Raw genomic sequence first — 25370 nt, forward strand, 5'->3', positions numbered from 1 at the left:
TGGTAACAGAAAAAATTTCGGAGAAGTTACCTAGAGTTTTGGTGAATGAAAATGAGATCTGTGATACCTTGAGCGGTGTTCAATTAGCTAATGAAATTTTTTTCAAATCGGGAGAAATTGATGGAATTATAGGAGCTGAATTGTTTACAGAATTGATGAAGTCAGGACGTATTGTTAATTCAGAACTCGTTAGAAACCGAATTACCTTATCAGGGAGTTCTTTGGAAATTGAATCCCGCAAAAGCTCCCCTTATGGGCGGATTATAAGAGAACAATTTTAAGTCTGCCAAAAATCACATTTAGAGTTATTGGTGAGCACTTACTTACTTATGAGGAGTTTAATACCGTTTTAATTCAAGTAGGGGCTTTGTTAAATTCCAGACCCTTATGTCAATTGTCGACTGATTGCTCGGCGCCTCAAGCGTTGACGCCAGCACATTTCTTAACTTTGGCACCTTTGAATAGTTTGCCAGCGGAAAATGTATTGCCAATCAAGATTAACCATTTGGATCGTTTCCAACTGATTGATAAGATGGTCCAAGGTTTTTGGGAAACGATGGCATTTAGAATATTTACATACTTTTCAGATTCGGAGAAAATGGAATGATATGTCTCCAAATTTAGAAGTAGGTACCATAGTGGTTCATAAATGTGATAGTTCCCCTTCTTTGCATTGGCCTTTGGTAGTTATACAAGAAGTCCATCCGGGTAAGGATGGTATAGTGAGAACTGTTACCCTCAAGACAAATAGAGGTATGTTGGTAAGGCCTGTTATTGAGATTTGCCCCTTACCGACCCAGTAACTTTTGTCATTGAAGTAACACATTTTTTTCTTTTCATTTTTTTTATGGTTAAGCAGAGTTCATAATTTGTTATATAAACTGAGAATTTTTCTATAAATGTATTCATTTATTTTTTTGTTTTTCAATTTTTGTTGAAAACTTTAGTTTTTCAGGGCGGGCGGGTATGTTCCGTATCATTCGTAGTTAGTAAATACAGGTACAAATTATATAGTTCGGCAACCGCGCATTTTTGTAAAGGAAAAATAACCGTATTGGTACGAAAAAGTAGTAAGTTCCTTGAGTTTATGAAAGACGGAACTTATGGTATATTATTATTATTGTTCAATCGGTTCTTGATACATTTGAATTTAGTTATTTGTTTGTTGAGGAACCGTGTTAGGAATCACACGTTAAAAGGTAAGACCTCGTTAATCCTTAGCTCGCACAAGTTTCGACTTCTGAGGGTTGTCGTTCGTAGGGGTGCGACAGCTGGTTAACGGAAAAACAGATTTTAAACAGATTTTAAACAGACAGACAGATTTAAATTTCGGAAGATCTTTCGATTAGAGTTCATATTTCCTTCATTTTTCTACTTTACCTTCCTATTTTCCGTAATTGCCAACTTATTGGGTGGAAGAAAGGAACTAGCGACATGTTTTGGGGTAAGTTGTGAATTTTTAACCTAATCAGGTAATATTTGCAACAAATGGTTCAAAGTCCTTGAAATGAAAAATTGATTTGAAGTGAAAAAACATTTCTGTAATTTTTCTAAAAACTGACTTTTTTTCCAAAATAACACAAATTCTGCTGTCAATATATATGCAAAATAACACTATAATGTGTAATCCTGAATGCTACCATTGAGAGTTTTCGAGTTATTCTGAAGAAAAGGTGGTAGTTTTATTACATTACCGAGGGGTGAGATGCATTTTTGAGACAGAGAAATAAAATTGAAAGTGATTGGACAAGAACAGAATATATCAAAACAATGGAATGTCTGATGTTTCGCTAATGATAACAATTTTCAATTTACATTTATAATCCATCCTCATTTTTTGTTATTTTATTTTTGATGATTTTGTTTTTCGGTTTTATCACAATGAGCATTTCGCGTCCTATCATATACAACAAAATGTTCGATTTAAATACCAATTCCAATGAGGTGATTTGAAATAATGCATATTTTTCATGAAATTTTATATAGAGATGTATCCCAAAAATTTTCCAGAGTTACTATTTGGCTGTTCTTTTGTATTTCCGGAATGAAATTCTAGAAAATTAAATTGGAACTCATAATTAACTGTAAACATAATAACCGTCTAATTCCGTATCTTGAGAAACCCGAAATGCCGGAAACATTAGTTAACGCCCTGAGTGGAAGTGTCTCCCCTTAATTAGGGTGAAATTTACTCAACCCTCCAATTAATTCAGAAACATAATTTAATTTAGGTCAGCCCAATCAGTAACTGTGACACCTCCTGCAGGAAACTTACACATAAAGTGAAATGTCAATACTTTGTCGGTGTTCGATTTACGTGGTGGCGATATAGTAGTTGTAGAAAGTTGAATTTTCCTAGAGTTTCATTTCAACCAGATATATGTTACAAAACCCCATCAATTCAATAAATTTTCTATTTTCACAAAACATTTTATACAGATATTGTTATACTATTATATTCTGAAACAGTTTCAGTTGATACATTAAGCAGAGTATTTCGACCACGCCACTGGAGGTGACTAACGTAGTTGTCGTTGAAAAGTTTGGAGATTATAACGAAAGAAGACCACGGCAAAACCCAGTAAGCAACCAAAACACGTTTATATGCTATATATGTTACCATCATCTAGGCTCTACTCAAGAGTTTGAGTCGAAAGCACTCGCTGATAATCAAATAGAAGTTATAAAGCTTCAAATCCTTTTTGTGACTTACATTAATATTGAAATAAATATATATTATTGAGTGTCGACGAATAAATTCAAAAAATTTGTTGGAACAGTACTCAAGAAAAATTTATGGCAAACCGCGGACAAGTGTTTCTGGTTATTGGCCTCATCAGCGCAGTGTAGCTAAGTGCAAAGATAGGCAACACTCCATTGCCAAAAGCAGGAATATACTACAAACAAACGGAGTCAACAACAGGAGCCCACCACACATTTGTGATTCTGGGTAGGAGAACTAAAATCCCTAGGATATCTCATCATTACCACGGAGGCAGCTACAGCGTGCGTGACTTTCGAGTCCACGATATGAATATAAAAGAGGAGTGTTATTGAGACTTAAGAAAAATTGATGCCAAACCGCAGACCCGTGTTTCTGGCTATTGGCCTCATCAGCGCGGTGTAGCCAAGTGCAAAAATGGGCAACACTTGGTTGCCGAAAACAGGAAGACAGCATAACCAAGTGTTGCTCATCTTTGCACTTGGTTACACCGCGTTGATGAGGGCAATGGCCAGACCGTATCCGCGGTTTGTCATCTATTTTTTTTGAGTGCTGTTCCAACTATTCTTTCCCTTTTGAATTTTTTCATTGACACTCAATAACACCCCTTTTTATATTCATGCGATGCCCAACAGGCTGAAACAGCTGTCTACCGGTGGCTCTTAAATTGAAATCAATATGGAAATTATCAGAATAGTACTTATCTATTTATTTTTAAATTTTCATGGAATTATCATCCAGCAGCTTGACTGCATTAACTCAACTCGATTTCATATCATTTTCAGAAACATGTGGATTCATTTTCCGATGGCATTCCAGGATAGCTTTCCAAATCTCTGCTACCGCAGTTGTCGGTTGATTGGTCAAACCACCAACACTGACATAAAAACTTGGCAAGTTGACGTTGGTGTCACACCAATAGGTGATTCCACTTATGTCTCGCTTGCGTTTACGTAGTTATTTTTATCAAGTACTTCTCTTGTAATGCTGTTCGGGACCCTTGGTGTAAAAATGAATATTATTGGAGATTTTCCCAACACCAAATCGTTATTTTAACACCTCGACACGTATTTCGATCACCAAGTGATCATCTTCAATTTGATCTTCTTCTTATCTTTAGATCTGAGCCTACTTCTGGTTGTTTCCTTGGACAAAAGCACCGAGGTTTGTCTGCTCATGTTTTTTTATTTCACCTGTTTTTGGAGTGTGATGTTCTTCTCCAGTTTCTTCTCTTGTTTTGAGTACTTTGGTGTTCGTTTGTGGTACGATGGTTAATATTTGGTTTAGGTTCTTCTTCGTATAGTAAATATTCAATGGTGTATGCAATATTATTTACGTATAGCCTTTTTTTATGTAGCTCTTGTCATCGGTTTGTTCTCTGGCTTGGTGAAGGTGTTTTCTGAGAAATTTAATATCGCTTCTTTGTTTGTCAGTTAATAGGTAATGTATGTTTGTGTACCTTTCAATTTACGGCAGTTTTAAAGTATTTCTCTTTTATTTAGACAGGATACCAATTCAATTTCTATTGGGCTGTTATCTGCCTCACCCATAGTATATATAATGTCGGTTTCGATCATTTGAACATCTAGTAGTCGTTTAATTTGTCTGCATATAAAAGCCATAAACACTTCTCTGGAGTTATTGTTCATTCCAAAAATTATAAGATGTTCTCTTTCTCCAATGTTCTTATCGCATTACTCAGAGATTCAATTTTCATTAATAGTCGAGCTTCACTAGCCTCAATGTAATTTTTTACTTCATTTCTGTTTTTACTATATCATCTTATGGTTGTTTAAAGGTAATTACTGATTCACCGCTGTTCATATTATCGTGTTTAGAATTTAACGTGTATAGTCATCTTTAAGTGAATCAAATACGTTTATTATATCTTTTGGTGTGTTACAAATTTTTATGCATGTTTACAATTTTGTGGTGCCCTGCTTTAGGCTCATGCCTCTTCAGGGGCTGTGTTGTTTTGTGTGCTTTCTTTTATATAAATATTAGGTTGTTTTTCGTTTAAGTTTGTAGTGACCTGTGTCCCGGGTTGTCCATGCGTCTTCTTTCTTTCGTGTGTAGGTCTTCTTGGTGGTTTGTCGGGTGTCATCGCTGGTTCTGGTATTTTTGATCGGGTGTTCCTCGGTTGTGGTCTGGTCTTTATCTGATTGCCAGCGGGAACTAGTCTAGGATGTCTTGGAATCTCTCCGGTATATCCTTCAGGACTCCCAGTAGTCAGGCTGAAGGAAATGGGAGTTTCTTCCTTGAGATCCTCCTCGCGCCCCCGCGGGGTCTCCAGGGTGTAGTCAGTGTTTCTTTGGCTGCGGTGATGTTGCTTTTTATGCTTCTGTCGGTATATTTTCCTCGGAATTCCTGAAATCTAATGTTTATTGGGGTTAGTTTTATTGTTTGGTATAGTTCATTGGAAGGTAATTGGTAGTGTAGGTTGTGTATGTTTTGGAGTATTTTCCTTTCGGTGGCTTGTAGTCGGTTTGTTAGTCGTGTTGGTATTGTGCTGTAGATCATGGCCTTATAGTCCATGATCGGTCGCATGTATGTTTTGTATGTGTGCATTAGTGTTTGGCTGTTGCATCTCCAAGGTTTTCCCCTCAAGGCTTTTAGGAGGTTTGCTCTTTTCCTGACTCTGTCCAGGGTTTCTCTGATGTTGCGTTTGTTGCGGAGTAGGTTTACTAAGTAGGGAGGTAGTGGAGTTTGGTCATGTCGTCTTGTTGTTGTTGGCGTGGATACGTCGTTTGAGTTGTGGATGAGTGTTTGTATTTTGTCGATTTGTGTGTCGATGAGTTTGTTGTTGTTAAGGGTAGGTCTGCTGATTTGTGGTAGGATTTGGTTGATGAGTCCTTGGAATTTTATGAAGTCGGTGTATTTGTAGTTTTTGTATGTGGCGAATATCGTGTGTCTTGCACATTTCGTTAGTTATCGTGAGAATTTCCGTTCTCATATCTGGGAGGATGTTCAGGAGTAGTGTGGTTTGTAATTTTATAATGGCTTCTGTTTGTTTACTTAGGATGACTGTGGTGGTTTATTTGACTGTAACTGGGGCTACCTCCTTTGGATTTTCTGGTTGAGCGGCTCGTTTTTGGCATTTTAATGAGTATGCTGGGTGTTCTCCTTCACAGTTTGGGCGGGTGGGTTTGTTTGTTTTAGTACACTTTGCTGACGAGTAAGCTTCTCCGCAGTGTGGGCATTTTGGCTTGTGTGTTGGGCAGTCCTGTGCTTGGTGCCCTGTAGTGCTGCAGTACTTCGGTATTGGGGGTACTGGATTCAAGTTCGATGCTTCGCATTCGTGTATCCTTCCGTAGATACTAATTCCGTGTGTCAGGCTTTTGGAGTAGTGGTCTTTGTCGTTGGTTATTATTCTTATTAACGGTGTGGGGTTGCTGGTTCTTCTGGAGATGATTCCCCAGAGTTTCATGTAATGGACTTTCTTTTCATCTAGGAAGTGGATGATTTCATCTTCCGTTATATTCAGGTCCACCCCTTTTATAACGTAGGACAGGTGCGGTGTGCTTGTAGTGTTGTTTTTCAGCTGTGTGTTTGGACGTAGGTCTATTACTTTTATTGAGGTGTCGCTTGTTCTTTGCCTCAGTATTTTTGTAAGGTTTTTGGGGTTTTGTCCGTGTTTGTAGTTTTGAGTAGTGCCGTTCTATTATAGTTCACTTTGAGTTCCGATATTTGGCCTCTCAGTATTTCAGTGGTATTCAGGAGGTTGTATAGTGTTTTTTGGTTGGATAGTGTCTCTGGGATGTCTCGTATGTTTAGTATCTTTTCGGCTGGTTTGTTGTGTTGTGTTTCAGGTGTGGGGGATCTTGTTGGGGATTCAGAGAAGAAGGATGGTGAGGGACTAGGTTCAGGATAAGGTGTTTTTGGCTGCGTTTTTTGTGCGGGTCATGGTCAGGCTGATACTACCTGACGACCTTGATTTTGTTTGTGGGTTAGGCTGTAGTCGGATTGCGTTTATCTACTTCGGTTTTGTTCTAGTGCTTACCTGAGGATTTAGCTCTCTCTGTTCCTTATTCGGATGGATTTGATTCTAGGAATCAGGGACCCGTCACGCACTAAGGGTTTTTGAAGTACCACACCCGTGGTCAATTTTGGATCGTATCAATGCTTTATATATTCTCATCAATCATATGTAGTCTGCTCCCCAACTTTTGTTTGCCAGCGTTCTCATGAGGTTAAGCCCGTTTTGCGATCAAAGGGCATACCTAAGAATTTTGAATCGTCAACATATACCAGCCAGTTTGCATATAGTTTCAGTTCTGGCTCATACTTAGTTTTCCACCGAGAAAAAAAACATACATTTGGTTTTTGTGGAGAAAATTGTAGGCCTACTGATTTCGACCAATCTTCAATGGAGTTCAGGGCTCTCTGTAGGTTATATTGCATCAAGTGAATGTTCTTACCTCATATAAATGTCGATTTTTGAGTAAATTTTCAAGGAATATTACCATGTTTCTCTTAATATTCCATTTATGTAGAGTTCTGAAAATGTCATAGAGTCGGGATGTGTCATATGCTTTCGATATATCAAAGAAGATAGCTATACAGTCTTGCCTGTTCACAAAACCTTCATGGATGTAGGACTCTACATTCATTAGGTTGTCCGTTATGAGTAAATTATTCATTTCTAGATACCATATAAGTTTATCATCAATAATTTTTTCGAGGATTTTGCACATAACACACGTGAGAGAAATTGGTCGGTAAGATTCTGGGTCAGTTTTTGTTTTCTGGGATTTCAAAATGGGAATGATGATTGCTTCGGACCATTTGCGTAGGATCGTGTTTGTAGTCGATATGGAGTTGTAGATCTCTAGTAGATAAAGTTTTGGATTTTCTGGTAGATTCCGTATGAAAATTAAAGGTATATTTTCAGGGCCTGGACTTGTGTTCTTGGTGAAGTTCAGAGACTCATTAAGTTCATCCATGGTTAAGGGAAGGTTCAGGGGGGATTCTTCATTCTCTCCAGGGGCAATCGGGATCTGAAGGTATCTGTATAGTTTAGATTAATTGAGTGCAGTTCATAGTTTTCCGCTAATATTTCTGTCATATCTTCATTTGATGAAAAGGTTTTATTATTATGTACGAGAGCATGTATGTTCTTATGTGGTTTAATTCCATATCTATGTCGTACCTTTTCCCACGTAGGGCTCATAGGTGTTGAACTATTAATATCTGAAGTTAATTTCTTCCACGCTTCCTTTCTGCTATTATTGGTTACGTATCGCATTCTGGCCCGTTCTTGTCTAAACTGTAGAAGATTTTCTGTAGTTTTTTGCCTTTTCAACTTGTTAAATGCCTTTTTAGATGATGTCATTGCCTTTTCACACTCCTTGTTCCACCATGGTAAGGGTTTGAGTTTTTTTACTAGTTTTGTTTCACCTATGCATGTTTCTGCTACTTCGATGATCATATTTGAGAAGTTCTAAACAGTCTCATCTATGCTTGCATTGTTGTGTAATGTTTGCAGTTTATTTATATGTTCCTGTATTGTGTCGGAGTATGTTTGCCAATTTGCGTGTTTCAGGTTCCATTTCTGGAATGGTGTACTGTTATATATTTCGTTATTATTTTCAATGTTTATTTTGATGGGGTAAGTGTCGCTTCCATATAAGAAGGGTAATATCTCCCAGGAAGATTCCAGCGATATAGATGAGTCACAGAGAGATAGATCGATAGTTGAGGAATTTCCTGTATATGAGTCGAACCTTGGGCCATTTCCATCGTTGAGAATATTCAGGTTTAGTTCTGTTATGATACTCTTTATTATTCGTCCTTTACCATCAAGTCCCGTAGATCCCCATATGAGCATTGAAGTCCCCTACTATTATTCTGGGTATTGGGATTTGATTAATTAAACTTGATTAGATCGCTAGAGCTGATTTCTTTATTTGGTGTCATTTTTGTCATTTTTTTGGGGTTGACATAGATATTACTACAGCTTCTAAGGGAGTATTTGAAGGTATGGTATGTGGATCATGTTTGTTGTTCACGTAAATGGCTATTCTTCCACTTGCTATATGTTGGTCTGGCCCTAGATGGCCTCCTTTGAAACGGAGTTTAATTTTTCTATCTATAATATTCAAGAAATATTCTCCGAATGTTTCTGCGACTTTCAGTTCATCAGTAATTAAATTATTATCATGATTTATAGAAATAATTTCGGTTTCATTAATATTAGAGGGATGTTTGATAATAATCCAAAATGTTTTACTTTTGTTGCTAGATTCATTGACTTTTTTCATAAAATGATTGGTTTTTTCCTGACGTATCTCATTTTCAACAGCTTTCTTATTTATTGGATATACATTGTTACAAATTTCAGAGTTCTCGTGTTTCCTCAAATGATTCAAGTGTTTGAGGTCATCAATTCTGCGCTTCAATGATGAAGAAAGAATAATTTTTTCATTGATTTGCTTTTGGCATTTATGTATTGAAACTTTGGGGAAGGCTGTCTCAAAGCACCAGTGAAAATGTTTCCAAAAACTACCAAATGATTTATGTCTTGGCAGAATATGCGCACATTTGAAATTGGGCGTATTAGTTCGATTTTCAATGGCAAGTCTTATAAAAACAAACTTATGATTTCAAGAAGCTCGGATATGTAAAACTTAAGTTGGGTATTCAGTGCAAAAAAGTGCGAGTCCCTAGCTCGCATAAGTTTCGACTTTTCAGAGTTGTCCTTCATAGGGGAGCGACAGCTGGTCAACGAAAAAATAGATTTCAAACAGATTCTTGAACAGATTTCGTTGTGTGGAACATTCGGGAATATTCCAGTTTACTGAGTATTCCAGAAAGGTATTTCAACTTGTAGAATGTTCTGTAACGTTATAGACCATCGAATAGGTGAGGCTACCTATCGGTAGCGGGTTTATTCTTGTATTCCAACTACCACACCGATCCAAACCGATCACCTCAGCTAATACTTGCCTTGGATATACCTAATTCACTCAAACAAAAGTATGTTCGAAAGTATTTCAGTTTTAAAACAGGTGAGGTTCTTTCTGAATTATAATCTGCATGAAATAATTGAAGTGACTAAGGTATTCATTTTGTATGGATTAATATTCTTCGAAATGGTTTTCCAATTACCAAATTATATGTGATTATTCTTTTAAACAACAAAATGGATATAGTAGGCCTTAATACATAGCCATATGTCATTGCGGACTATTTTGTAGACCTATAAGAGAAGAACAATATGTAGCGGATTTTTTTGTGAAATCTTAAATGCATAAGTTATTGTTTTTGATGAAAGCTCCCAGCATCATCACCCCGGTTTCGCACATATGCCATTGTTATATTTCACACAATTTATAAAAACTTTAACCGTTCTTTTGAATTACTTTTTGTATTTGTAGAAACCATTACGCAAAAATGATGTTTCATAGCATCCCAAATCAAAACTGAAATATCACATATTTTTAAATGATATGAAATATTGAATCTATTGGATATTCATTATGTGCTGTAACCATTTGAGCAAATTTACTTTTTTCAGTAATACCTACATTTCGTCCTTTAACGATCACTTGGAAGAGACGTCTGCAGTTGAAATGCTGCAAGGTTTGCTGGCCGGATATCTCGTTTCCTATGATATGCTTTTGTGCGGTGAGGTTCCGCATACAAAGTAGAAGCTGACCTTTCACAATTATAATAATCCTCTTGGCGAAATTTGAAAGATACCCCACAATGCGGAATTTGCACAATAGTCTAGCCTGCCATTAAAAGTATCATAACTACCCATCGAATTTTCCAGTTGAGAGTGTTCGGGTTTGATATTATGTTACGACAGTACCCACATAGCAATAGATATTCCAGGTATATTTCATGAATATACATTTAAGGATATTGTATTATGCTATGAATATGCCATGGATATATATATATATCTTCTGGAGAATATTCCCTGGAAGTGCTCCTGGCGAACCTTTGATATATTTTAAGAATATTCCTTGGGAATATTCTTGGAATATCTTATAATATTCTTAGAATATCTAAGGTATATTCTATTAAGAATATTCCAGGAATAGAATCCGAAGAATATTCATAAAATATTCAGGATATTCTTAGTTTATTGTAAGAATATACAATAGAGAAACACCATAGAATATTCTTTAAATATATTTTATGAATATTCTAGGAATATTTGGAATATTCCAAGAATGTGACGAGTAACCGCTATTAGGCATGTATATATTGCATTTTGATACAAGATTCACACAAGTAATAAAACACATAATATTCATAAACAAATATATTTTAAAAACAATATACACTGAAATATTTGACGTTTCAACCAATATTAAAAATAAAAAATCTACTTCAAAATATTTATTCACTGAATAAAATATTCCTGAATATTGTCATATTACAAATATTAGAAATGTATTCAAATTAGGATGTTCCTACTCTCAAACAAATGTATACTAAAAAATATACTAAAATAACAACTCTGTGAATTCATCAGCACTAATTAAAAAATAATAAATATATCATTTCATTGAAAATGAAAAAGTGTATTACATCAAGAAATAGGTTAGGTTAGGTTTCTCACTTAGTAAAAATAAACCCACAAATGAAGTATTTAAAATGAGTGGTATGATGGGTTCTTCAATGAATTTCACTTACCTAAAGTTATTAAAACTTTGCTCACCAGAACAGTTTTCCTTATATTTGTCCAACAATGCATCAGCCAGAGTTTCAATAGTAATACCTGGAACAACATGTACATTAACGTTCATTATCACTATTTGAAAGTGGCACAATAAAACTGGAATAAAAATCAAATAGATATTTTTCGCATAGGTTACTCATGAACATTTACAACATTTTATGACTTGGAGAGCAACTTGCATTGTCTTGTTGAAAAATAATCATTACGTTTTCAGTTCCTTGGCGCACCTGCCTGTACCAGGTACCACTCTGTTTCCTTTTGGGCAAATTGATACTATCTTGAAAACGAGTGATGAAAATTATGAAAACAAATGATACAAAAGAATGTGTCATTCACTTACTTTTCTCTATTGAAGATACACAACTGAAATCACTCTAGTTCAAACATGTACTTAGTCAATCCAACAAATCCCACACACCAACTCTCCTCGAACCTAAAATGAGGTATAGTAGGTTAATCACCCTGACTTTACTATCGATACTATTGCATTTTACTTACTTTTCTTGAAGACTGAATAGATGCAACTCTCCTGTTTGAAGATCCAAAATCAAACTATTCGCTGTACTGCAAATTGAACAACCCCAAATTATAAATGGTACACTGAACGTGACAGAATTATACTTTGATAATAACACCAACACACCATGCATTACACACGCGAACCTGCCACGTCAACCGCCATGTTGAATCAAATGTCGAATTTAACGCAAACGCAAATATACCATGCATTAAGGGACAGCCGCTTTCACAGAGCTTATTCGACTGTCGCGCGCTACACTTCAATTGACCAATGAGAAACGTTTACTCCAATTATTCACTTCCTCATTTCTCTGTTTCCAGGATTTTTTGCTTTGTAATTAAACAATTTCAAATACAAAAAGTCAAATAGGATGAGAATTAACCAATTTATTGATGCAATTGGTTCATTTATTGGCCCATTCAAATTTTTTTGTCGTTTCCAACAGTTGCTGTTGGAGCAATTCATCCAGAATCTTTGCGTTGAGTTCAAAAACTGGTTAACACTATCAGGGTTATATACATTAGGTTATGCATTCGATTAAGATCTTCAAATATTTTTGTTTTTAATAATATTGAATTATTTGAATACGTTATTATAAGATAATTCAAAATTCCATTGTATAGAATATTCCAAAATATACCGTGGGGATATATTCTAAGAATATACCATATGGTATATTCGATCGACAATATTCTTAGAATATTCAAGGGAGAATAATCCATTTATAGACATTCTATGCACATTCTTTCGGGAATAATCCTGCCATATTCATTCAAGCATATTCTATGAATATTCTAAAGGCATGTATATATCCCAAGAATATTCTATGAATATTTGGAATATATACGTTCGTTTTATGATATACAGGGAATATTCCATGAATATCTAGTGCTGTGTGGGTATTTCGAACACATCACCAGAGACCACACCCGAGAGTCGCCATCAGGCGGCACCGGTAAGTACAAAAACTTCTTAGACAAATACTAATTCAGTTCATTTTCAGATACTCCAAGAATCATCAAAAAGACACTCGTCTCCGGTTAGTTCTTGGGGCACCCCATGCAAAAATTCAGTTAGAAAAGTCTTACACAACAATTTAACAGATCGGAAAGTATAAGCACCTAAAGGCTGACTTTCGACCAGAAAAATGTCAGATGTCAATCTTGCTGAAGTGCTCATCAGTAGGATTGAGGACCGCTCCAAGAGCTGGGGTGAATGGAATGGTGTATTGAGTTTTATTCACAAAATTCATTGTGTGGGGCAAAGTTTTTACTCCAGGGCACTCAACTCGGAAGGGGACATGGGGGGGATGGGTCGAACACATTGTCACATTGTTTCATAATGGAGTGCCTACTTTCCTAGAAAACAATCACACATCGACTGCTCTTATTATCTCGCGGCTGAGTGTGAGTTAAAAATCGAGTATGAAAAAAATATGAATCATTTATTGTACGATTATACAATTCGACATCATACTGCGATAACACTTCCTGTATCAATGGAATGACTATTGAAATATGAAAGTTGGCTTTATTCTGAGACCATTAAAAATTACACCTCACTGGAGAAATCAAATGAACGGTCTGAAAAAAAAAACAGAGCATGGGCGCAAAATGTTTATCGTATGTGAAATGAACACAAAAAATGGTTTTTCATTTTTTCATATTTTCCAATTCCATTTACAGAATTCGGTTATTCGAAATCGGTTCTATTCTGTTTCCTAATAGTAAAAAGTCATGAATGCTTTTCATAATGAAAAACGCTTACAAAGTACTCAAACGATATTTTTTGTTTCATTGCCACAGCAGGTATGGCCGCGTTTAATACTTTACTCAGTCCACCCTATTTTTGTATTGCAAACGGAACGCAAACAAAAAATTTCATGGGCTTTCGGGTCATTTTATATCTACAGTGGATTGCGTTTGGGTATTTAATGAAAAATACTTGTCAAAACTGATAACTATGTTCATTTTCATGAGAATAAATAGGTATGCTAGTATTGGCAGATAAATCAGATGAATCTTCATTGAATGTTACGATTGGGAGTTCTAAAATTTCCTCAACTGAATGATCTGATCTCCACATGTTGTCCTCTTTTCTTATAACATACTCATTACAATTCGCCTTCTGTTTGAGCCCGAACAAGTTCAATGGGATTAGGTTGGCGAAAATAAGAAGACGGATACAAAATGATTATTGTCGTTTTTATGCCATCCTTTTGACTACCAGCGGCTGCTCGTCAGAGGAGGCTTAGCCTCCCCATAAAATGTGAGGGTAATCATCGCAATGAATTAAAAGATATTGACAAATAATTATGATTAATTTTTCTAAAACTGCTTGGGTATCACTACTTTACCATTAATTTTCAATATAAATATATAATATGCCTGAAAAAACACTATCACTCACTACGTACCACACTGTATCCTGCATCAATAAAACTCAAACGCACCGCCCATGCTGCCAAACGTTGATACGTTGCAAGGAAGCCAAGCCTCCGACCACTTTAGAAAACACAGGCTCCGCGAGACCGATTTAACCAGCGACATACGTCCCGATTTGTAATTTTAGCTGCAGAAATTATAACGATAGAGGAGGCTAGCCTCCAGTTGGTCTCCGTTAGTGTACGACTGTGTTTGTTTTCTACACTGTGTCCGTAAAGTATGGAACAAATTCATTTTTAGCTAAACAGGTCATTTTAAGAAATAATCCTGAAACACGTCGATTTTTGATGTTAATTTACCGTATTTTAAAATAATAATCTAATATACAGGGGGAATTACGTTCGAGTAATGACGTCACCGTCATTTTTTTCAAATGGAACACCCCCATTTTGTCTCAATTTTCGGACTACTCTAGCTGAGCTGATTCCAAAAATGTATCACAAGTTGATTCCAATTGGTACAGGGTGGACAAAAATACAGTAGTTGTGTGTGTGCTAATAAAGTAACGCGTAACATTCTTTATTAGGTAAATTAACAATATTATCAAAAATACCTATTGTCTAGCGGCAATTGGTTTAAATGTAACACCCCGTAGTTTGCTACATGTTTAGAGTAATAAAAATGAGCTGTTTCCAAACATGTTTGGTACTTGTGGTCTAGTAGACAGAATAAGAAAGAAATTATTTCTTATCTACATTTATAAAAAACATAGTCGTCTAGTTTTTTGTGAAATATCATTATTTGTTTAGTAAATTATTGATGTTCAGTGACAGTTTAGTACTACAATATTTTTGGTATTCGTGAATATTCGAATGATTGCTTAGATTTAATTGGAAGTAGAAATGGAGTTAAGTGTAAAACAAAGAATTGAAATACTCATGATGATTGGTTATGGAGACAGATCGCGAACTCAGATGGAAGTGTGCAATTTGTTTAATGACAAATATCCAGAAAGACCTATAACGCGTTCAACAGTCAGTAAGCTGGAAACGAAATTTCGAGAAGAAACTGGTACGGTTGCAAATGTACGCAAATCAGGTCGTCCCCCTGCAAATGCTGATACAGCATTAAATGTTTCACTGAGTTTTGAAGGAGATGCGCACACTTCTGTTCGTAAAGTTAGTCGCGAAATCGGTGTTGGCAAAACAAATTATTGAAGCTTGAAAAATGGCATCCTTATAAAATCAAACTTGTGCAAGAATTAAACGAAGATGATCCCGAAAGACGACTCCAATTTTGCGAAGAAATGATGGATAAATGTCACCGAGACCCTCTCTTGATACAAAACATTCGTTAAATGGTGAGGCTAACCGTCAGAATTGTAGATACTGGGCAAAAGAAAACCCCCACTGGATGCGTGAGCATCATACACAATACCCTCAAAAGGTAAATGTATGGGCTGGAATTGTACGAAATCGAATCATTGGACCCTACTTTATCGAAGGTAATTTAAACGGGGCAAAGTACCTTGAGTTTTTAAGGGGGTATCTCGTACCTATTTTACGTAATTTATTTCCCAGCAGACGTAATCCTGGAGGTTTTGATGAAAGTTTATGGTTTCAACAGGATGGTGCACCTCCACATTATGCTGTAGATGTTAGAAGGTACGTAGATGAAATTTTTCCGAACAGGTGGATTGGTAGACGTGGACCCACTGAATGGCCAGCGAGGTCACCAGATTTAAATCCTTTGGATTATTTTCTGTGGGGTCATCTGAAGAACGTTATTTATAAAACGAAACCAGCAAATATTGAAGATGTACAAGTGAAAATTCGAACAGAAATAAAAATATTACGCAAGAAACCATACACAAGGTTCAACAAGAATTTGTACACCGTTTGGGTTACTGTCAAATACAGCAAGGGCTGCAGTTCGAACATTTAATATAAAGTCATGTATTCCAGCATATTCTGTCCGCTAGACAATAAGTATTTTTGATAATATTGTTAATTTACCTAATAAAGAAAGTTACGCGTTACTTTATTAGCACACACACAACTACTGTATTTTTGTCCACCCTGTACCAATTGGAATCAACATGTGATACATTCTTGGAATCAGCTCAGCTAGAGTAATCCGAAAATTGAGACAAAATGGGGGTGTTCCATTTAAAAAAATGACGGTGACGTCATTACTCGAACGTAATTCACCCTGTATATTAGATTATTATTATAAAATACGGTAAATTAACATAAAAAATCGACGTGTTTCAGGATTATTTCTTAAAATGACCTGTTTAGCTGAAAATGAATTTGTTCCATACTTTACGGACACAGTGTATTTAATCATTCGGACGGGATGCCGTGACGAACCGGGAGTGAAAAATATTTCGGTAGATCGTTTTAGTGTTTTTTGATAATATTAGTTATTTGTGTATAAAACAGGCAGTATTGTATTATAACAGTGCTTTTTGGTAATATTTTTAATGTGTTTTCTTTCAATTTCAAGGTGTTTTCAGGTTTTCACTTTTCGGTTAGTTTTTTTTTTTCATTTATTATGGATAAGTTGGACGAAATTAAAAAATCTGAAGATATAGTCGATTGGTTGCTGACAAATAATTTTAAGTCTTTATTTTATGATAATGAATTTTACATTATTTAAACTCTGGGAAGGCCTCAACCAAATTTGATTTCAATTAAAGCGTCAGATAATCGATAAAATCGAGGATTTAATATTAGTTGGTACGATAAATGCGATTGGTTAACCGGAAAAAAACCCAATTTAGACTTACCCGATTTGAGACAAAATTATAAACTGATTTATAATGAAATATTGGACATCTTTTTAATGCAAATCAAAGTTGAATTTGAATATTTACTTAAATTAAACTACTTGGATTCGTTGTTGTTTGAAACATTTTCGTCTTATACCAAAGATTTTTCCCAAAAACTTTATAACGACTTAATAGCTCAGTATCCATTTTTCGATGTTATTCAACTGAAAAATTAATTCATCGTAATGTACAGCGAACCTCAAATATTTCAAAATTGCAAGTCTCCTTCAGATTCATTGAATTTTATGTTGAAAAATGATTTTAGAGATTGCATGCCTGAGTTTCCATAACATCAGCGTCAGTTGAGAGAAATTTTTCAGTATTGAAAAGAATTAAATCCTTTAGTAGAAATTCAATGACTCTCAGTTGAAAAAGAGTATATTAAAGAAGTGACAGGCAACCCCCGATTTTATGACGAAGTAATTGACTACTTTGCCAATTTCAAAAATAGTATTCCTCTTATATTTAAAGCAGAGTAGGTGATTCAAAAAGTCTGTATACACAGGGTGTAACTGAATAAGTGTAAAACATTCAAGGAGGTGATTCCTCATCGAAAAGAAGATAGGATCTTTCATATAAAGAAACTTCATTGGAGCATCCCTTCTTAAGGTACAGCCCCTCAAAGGGGGTACATAAAATTTGTATAACAATTTTGTTCACAAGCACTGAAAAAGTTACAATATTGAAATTAACCTGACGCTTTGTACTACCAAAAAGACACATAACCAGTAATTTATTTGGTTTACCCCATGGTTGTAAGGGGTGGAAAACGCAACCCCTAAAATTTATTTCCAATGTAACTTTTTGTCTTATTATTTGTTTACCATTTAAAAATTTATTTACGATAGCCTGATAGCCTGTTTTATTCTAAACAAAAAATGTCTCTTGGGTTTTTTGCCCAAAATATACCAGTTCGCAGCAAAAAATTATTTTACGAACAACTACAGAGATACATCGTCATGAATGCGAACCGAATTTATTGTGTTTTTATTTATTAATAACAAAACACACAACATGTAGAAATCATAGTAAATGTTCAATATGTCTACCTTCATACATTACGCACGAGTCTAGACGTCGGCGCATTGAGCCACGTATTCGCTCAAATATTCCTGGAGTCTCTCTGATTCCCCTGCACTCATCGATGATGCGGTTTCTTAAGTTCTCTACTTCGCGAACAGGAGTATGATAAACCAAATGCTGTAAATGGCTTCAAATAGAGAAATCGAGAGGATTGAGATCCGGGGATCGAGCGGGCCAGTTTTGTGGTCCTTCTCGAGCTATCCACTGATTTGCATATGTTTCAGTTAAATGCTGACGTGCTACTTGACTAAAATGGGCGGGAGCCCTATCATGCACAAAAAACATATCCCTTCTGACGCCCAAAGGAACTTCCTCCAGCAGTAATGGATGCACTTCTCTCAAAAATTGAACGTATGCCTCATCATTTAATCGAGGAGGTAGGAAATGAGGCCCGATTAAATCATCCCCATTAACGCCGAGCCACACATTAAAAGAAAACTGTTCATGATGGTTTATACAATAGCGTGAGGGTTTTCATCAGCCCATATGTGGTAATTATGAAAATTAATAATCTTGTCCCGAGAAAACTACATTCGTCTGTGAATTCTATCGTCTTCAGAAAGTCACAATTTCTTCCAATCATTTCCAGCATCCAATTGCAAAATACAAAACGGTTCGGAAAGTCTCGCAGTAAAAGTGCCTGTCTCGTTGCAGATGGTAAGGGTATAAGAGTTGTTCCTTTTGAATTTGAAATACCGTCATATGATCAACATTTAGCTGGAAAGCAATCTTTCTAGTACTGGAGTAGGTTATTCTTCAATCAAATTAAGTACTGCTTCCTCAAGCTGTTGTGGTCGTACTTCTCGATGGCGACCACAATCGTACGTTCTTTTGTCGAATGAACCATTTTCTCGTAATCGTTGATCAATATCCCTCTATCTTTTTTTATTTATCTTGGACCCGGGTGTCACGCAGGTTGCTATAGCTGCACGCGTGACGAAGTTGGGAGTTAGATCTTGTAATCACAAGGTCTTCCAACGATGACACAAAATCGCAGTTGACCCCTGATGATGAATCCGCTTGCTTGTTTGACCCCTTTGTTGCAACCAAGTGTTGTCTATCCTTTATACTTGGCTGTACCGTACTGACGAAAGCTAAATAGCCAGAAACACGTGTCTGAGGTTTGCCCCCCTTCCTATGAGTGCTTTGTCCAATAATTTTTTTTCCATTGATAATACCATCTCACTCAATATGCCTCTATCTTTTTTGATTTATCTTGGACCCGGATGTCACGTAGGTTGCTATAGCTGCACACGTGACGAAGTTGGGAGTTAGTCCGCTTGCTTGTTTGACTCCTTTCTTGCAACCAAGTGTTGTCTATATTTTACACTTGGCTGTACCGTACTGACGAAGGATCAACTTGATCCAAATGCATTGAAATTGTTCTGAATTCGTATAAATTTCTTGAGGTTCATTGGCGGTAGATTCGGATACATTTCATTGAACTTTCTACATGTTCTGCTGATAATTTTGTCACACTGTCCAAAAATAATAAACAAATTCATAAGAACTTCGTTTGAATAGTTTTGTTCCATCGTTTTGAATGTATTTGCAACTTCTGAAGTGACGAAAATGTCGATATTATTAGGAGAAAGTCACAACGCTACTGTCAAATAGTAATCATGGCCTGCTTACCAAATACCGAATGGAAATACCATTCTGAAAGGACATTTTCACAAATAAATGTTCATAAGTCCGAAACTTGACTAGTTAGGTATAGGTATGATATACATAGAAAGAAAGCAAATTTCAGCAGCTTTCTGAATTTTCAATAATATACAGGGTGTTCTATTCAAAATAATCAAATTTCAGCAACTTTTTCAAGCAAACGAAAAAACTGTATTTTTTTACCACCCTGTATTGAAGTAACGGAGATTAGGCTGACGTGTGGAAAGTGTCCAAGTATCACCTAACTCCAAACCAAATTTCGATATCATAGTACTTCTTAACTAAAAGATATCGGCATTTTTAGAAGTCATGATTTTCGAAGAAAAAAATTGAAATTAATTTTTATTTCGAAAACGGTAACAGATAGGTATAGGGAAATATCAAGAAAAGTTGTCGAGCAATTGTTGGAGATTTCAAAAATAATATTATATACAGAGTATTCCATTTGAAAAATCAAAGTTGCTACTGCTTTTTAATAGAAGCGGCAACACCGCATTGCCGAAAATATTTTAGTTGGCTAGAGAATGTCCGAATATGCCCTCCATTAAATTTTCAAAGTGATCCGTTGTCTGATTCACCAGAAACGTCTAATGTGCCATCCACCGTGAATCAGCCTGTATATATATATATATATATATATATATATATATATATATATATATATATATATATATATATATATATATATATATATATATATATATATATATATATATATATATATATAATAACTTTTATTAAAACAACGATAAAAATAAAATAAAAACAACAATAAAAATAAAAATTAATTGGCGCTCCGGGGCGACTTCATTGATTCCAGAGGCGCATTTGCTTTTTCAGCTGCAGGAAAACCCGGAAAAACCTGCAGGACCACATCATCGGAAGATCTTGATCTAACAATGTCCTCTCTCTTATAAAACAAAATGTAGGGTGTCTCCAGAGGCTCCACAAAATTCAATGCATCGCCAGAACACTTCGTGACACGACTATCGTCAAACTTAAACCAGTCCGTTTCTTCTTTGACCAAGGCGTAATAATGACCAAATTCAACGCCAGAACCACAGTGAACAATGACTGCATGAATATTATAACAGTGGTCTGCTAAGTTGAAATGTTTATCTATTTCGAACCTTCCAAAGAGTTTCTTGCTTCCGTTAGAGGTTGAGTCTTGTTTGAAAATCATCAGTGTTATTATTAGATTGACTGGTGCCTCAGCTATACTTGTTTCCTTATAACAGTTAGTTAGTTTGGCGCATGTTTGACAATACAATCGATCATCACCTGTTGAAAATTGCATTTTCAGATGATTTAACAATAAGCTTTGCACGGACTGGTAATTAGTCGTATCAGGAAAAGCTAGATGAAGTTCCAGATTTTCACATAAGTTTTCAGTATCTTAAACATTTACATTCTTGGATATTCCCTCTCATATTTAGTTTATAGTAATTATCAGAAATAAGCGTTTTTGTTAAAATAAATAGTTTTGTTAACCAACTGTCTTCAGTCTTCATACTGTCGTCATACGAAAGACAAACCGATGATTGACGATATTTTCCGGAATCTAGCTTAGAAATTATTATAATCCGATTGTACCTTAGAGTAGGTTATGTAGGTTGAATGTTGTGATTGTGAGATTGCCAAAGTATGAAAGGGTTGTATTGATGAGAATAATTTTACATTTTTGCTGAAGGAAACTATCGGATAAAAGTAAAATGTGTATTGGTTATAATATAACTTTTAGTGAAAATTTTACAGTAAACTGTATTATTGAGTTCCAATATGGATTTCCATCAAGTATCGGCAAGATTTTTTAACTTTTCGAAAACAAAATGCTGTAATGATCGTAAAAAAATATTCGTTGAATTGAAATAATGAAGGTCTGATCTTTGAGCACTGATTTTCGGCTATGAAAGTGGATAAGAAAAAATAACAGGATCACCAAGCGTCATAGGGAAAAGATGATGTAATGAATAGGTTATACACGTACACGAACTCAAAAACCCACTATGAATATGGAAGTCAATGAAATTGGTCTGAATTGATCTTTGCTGAGAAAGATTTGAACGAAATAAAATCACACACTTCCATTGTCAACTCAAATATGATATTTCTTCCATCTGTGGAACTGTACTATAATATATTCTACAGGATGACCAAAATATATATCATAATATGATCAGATATATCAACTCATGCATTATTCATTCTGGTTTCCTCTCGTTTTTCTATCCCACGCTTTTTCCATAGTAACGTCATTCAAAGCGATTTTATGTTATCATCTCAAATATATGTCGACCATTTCAATAATAACATTGATAACCGAGAGAATTATTCCGGTCCGGCTGATAGAAAATGCACATAATTCAAGAGGTACTTGTTATCTTGCTCGGACGGTCACTATCTTTCAAACGGCTTCATCTCCAGCAGATCGAATAGGTCTTGTTACACAAAAAATTGCTTGGCAGTTTGAAGAAGGAATGAATATAAAGTTGGTGTTTGGAACTGAATTATTCGAAAATATTATTTTTTCCACATTTGCCTTATATTTTCTTGAAAGTTGGAAATACTTGTGTCAGCTTGAATCAAGAAAAATATGTATGCATGAAATGAACTTGGAGGCTGATGGAAGTATATATACCATATCCCAAAAAACAACTATTTCAATTCAAAATTGTTGTCAAAGATAACTAGCAAATAATATGGTGTGGATATAAAAACTGCTTTCCTCCCTTAACTTTCGGACGGGATATAGTATCACGGTCGGCCATTTTTGAGAAGAAAACACAGTATTATTGCAACTCGTTTAATTATCATTTCGATTTTCTATATAATAAACACTCTTTCTTTTCCCACATCAGTTATTCATGTGTAATCAACAGTTACATTTTTCTTGGAGTCTGCAAAAAAACAATAAATACTTCAATTTCAAGAAAACGGTATTTAAAACTCACTTCAGTTTATGCCAATGAATGTTTGGAATATTCACTAATCACTTTCTGACAAAAATGAAGTTTGTTACCAGGATCATTTCTCGCTTTATGAAACATTTCGTGGTTAATTTCGTGAAGAACAACTCTCATGCTATCCGCGAGCTTCTGGATTGACGTGTATCGTATACTTCAGATTTTACAAATCCCCCAAAAAACTGATGGCGATAGGCATACGTGGTTCCGTAGTTAGGCCCACTAGATCACTTGTTATGACGCATTTAGATATTTTGAGGATATACATGGAATCTGAAATGTACAAGCACAGTACCTTTCAGAACTCATGCATATATAATGGCGTGCTTGCAATGAAATTAACTAACTCAGGAATATTTCATATGATGAGAACTAAAATTGAAAACATACTTCGTTATTGTCTGGAAATGAATGGTTAACATTTTGAATATTTATTGACATGAATTGCAGTGAATTCTGAACACATTTTCATTTCGAAATCATGATATTTATCGTTTGGTCGCAGATTCTCGAAACGAATATGAAATAGCTTATCACTCAGGAACTTGCCATCTATCTGTTATCAAATACTTACCAAACGAAGCATCACAAGATCACCCTTCGAATCATCATCAGGAAATCAGTTAGCACTGTCTCAACGTGTGTTTTGCTAACCCAATTAGCATCATCGGGAGAAAAGTTTTACTTTCTCTTGATGCGATGCTAACTTGGTTAGAGAAATGCACGTCAAAAAAATAGTGCTTCAAAAATTGATACACTGAAAAGACGTACGCTGGAGATACATTGTGTATTTTCAATATTGGAGGCGAAAACACGGACCTCTGAAGATGCCAGCCATATGCCATAGGAATCACACGTTGAAAGGTAAGACCTCGTCAGTCCTTAGCTCGCACAAGTTTTTCAACTTCTGAGAGTTGTTATTCGTATGGGGGCGACAACTGATTACCGGAAAAAACAAATATGCGCCGGCGAAACTTCAGAAAAAAAATCCAACTGACGAGATGTAGAATAAGTGTTCTCATTAGGTACGGAATTTATTTCAAATTTCTGACATACGAAAACACTATTTTGTTGTATGAGATTGGATTCCATGATATCTGGTATCAACATCTCACTTGAATGAAAAATAATGATATTGATGTTTTCCATCAGCTTTACTGTACACAACATGCCTTCTCACATTGGTAACACTGCTTCAATTAGATTTATCGCAGAATAACTAGTTTTTCAATAGCGAAGCAAATCCAGTGCACAGTCTGATCCAAAATGACGAATAACTTCGTTTTTCGTGTTGCCGACCATTAAAAAAAATCAAATACGAAATGTCACAAATGTCACTTCACGAAGTGATTGCTATACATTAAAAACTTTCAAATAAAATGGATGAAAACTATTAATATTGTCCATACATTCGTACTCTTTCAGTTCCAAAAAAAATAAATACAACGTTTAGAAGTTAACCTATAACCTCGAGATCTAAATGTGCCATGAAAAAAATAATTTGATATATTGTCAGTAACCACAATTTCGAATCCTGAACTGTAGCTCAATGACCTGATATTAATTATATCATTAGAACACAGTCAGAAGTACTACATTCATTTTTGAAAACATTGACTTACATGGAACTTCAGAAAATCATTTTACATGAAAGTATCATTAGATTTTGAGACTAATAGCTGTAGAAAAAGAAATGTCACCAACTAGATGTATGATTACCCTAATGAACGTTTTTTATAGAAAGCTATATACCTAGCTCCTGAAGATCGTCAAACCCCCAATCAAAATGTCAAAATATCTGAATTTCATATAAGAGAATGTCTGTTTCTGAACCTTACAACTACAACAGAAACTGTTTGAGAAAAATATAATTGTCAAATTATAACAACAGTAGCAGTTTATATAAATATAAGAAAACCAGTCTCTATTGTGATACTCACACATACAACTTAGAAAGAAACATCAAGCTAATAATACAAGTCAAACAAAAAAAAATCTCTGGAATTTTTATAATTATCTTTGAAATATTCGTTGGGAGGAAGAGTATAAGAGGAATATTTGAAAACTATCAGTTGTCAGTGACTTCGGTAGCGTAGACTTCAGTTTTTGTATTTTTACAGATTTTCTAACAGCAAGAAGTTCAAATATATTCATCCATTTTTGATTTATGAAACTAGTACAAGTACGTAACAAGTCCGAAAAATACCGTTTTTTTTTGGACGAGTATAGAAAATTCTAGAACGAGCCGTAGGTGAGTCCTGGAAGTATGTAAGTTCAAAATAACTATTTTCGGATGTGTTTCGGATACAAACTTTTTGGAAACCATGTAGAATAACGAATCAATGAGACACATTTCTTCATCATATTTTTTTGTAGAACAAAATTTCGAACATTTTGAGTCTCATTTCTATCAAATATTGAAATTCAAACAGAATTTCGAATGAATTATATTTGTTTGAAATGCTTGGCGTATCTAAAGGCCTTTTGTTGAAATCAGAAAAAGAA

The 25370-nt window shown here is 35.2% G+C and overlaps 1 protein-coding gene and 1 long non-coding RNA gene across 2 annotated transcripts in view; both read right to left on the reverse strand.

Moving 5' to 3' along the window:
• Positions 1–25370, reverse strand: part of sif (guanine nucleotide exchange factor still life) — a 653408-nt gene that overhangs the window by 238660 nt on the left and 389378 nt on the right.
• LOC141481907 (uncharacterized) lies at positions 11316–12230 on the reverse strand. The gene is made up of 3 exons (XR_012465235.1): positions 11913–12230; positions 11755–11847; positions 11316–11453 (listed from the first exon to the last, which is right to left on the reverse strand). It is a non-coding gene; the product is annotated as an uncharacterized lncRNA (long non-coding RNA).

This window comes from Leptinotarsa decemlineata, unplaced genomic scaffold, assembly GCF_025532065.1.
Source record: "Leptinotarsa decemlineata unplaced genomic scaffold, Ldec_3_MD MMD2_tig00000505_RagTag_RagTag, whole genome shotgun sequence".
Classification (NCBI taxonomy): domain Eukaryota; kingdom Metazoa; phylum Arthropoda; class Insecta; order Coleoptera; family Chrysomelidae; genus Leptinotarsa; species Leptinotarsa decemlineata.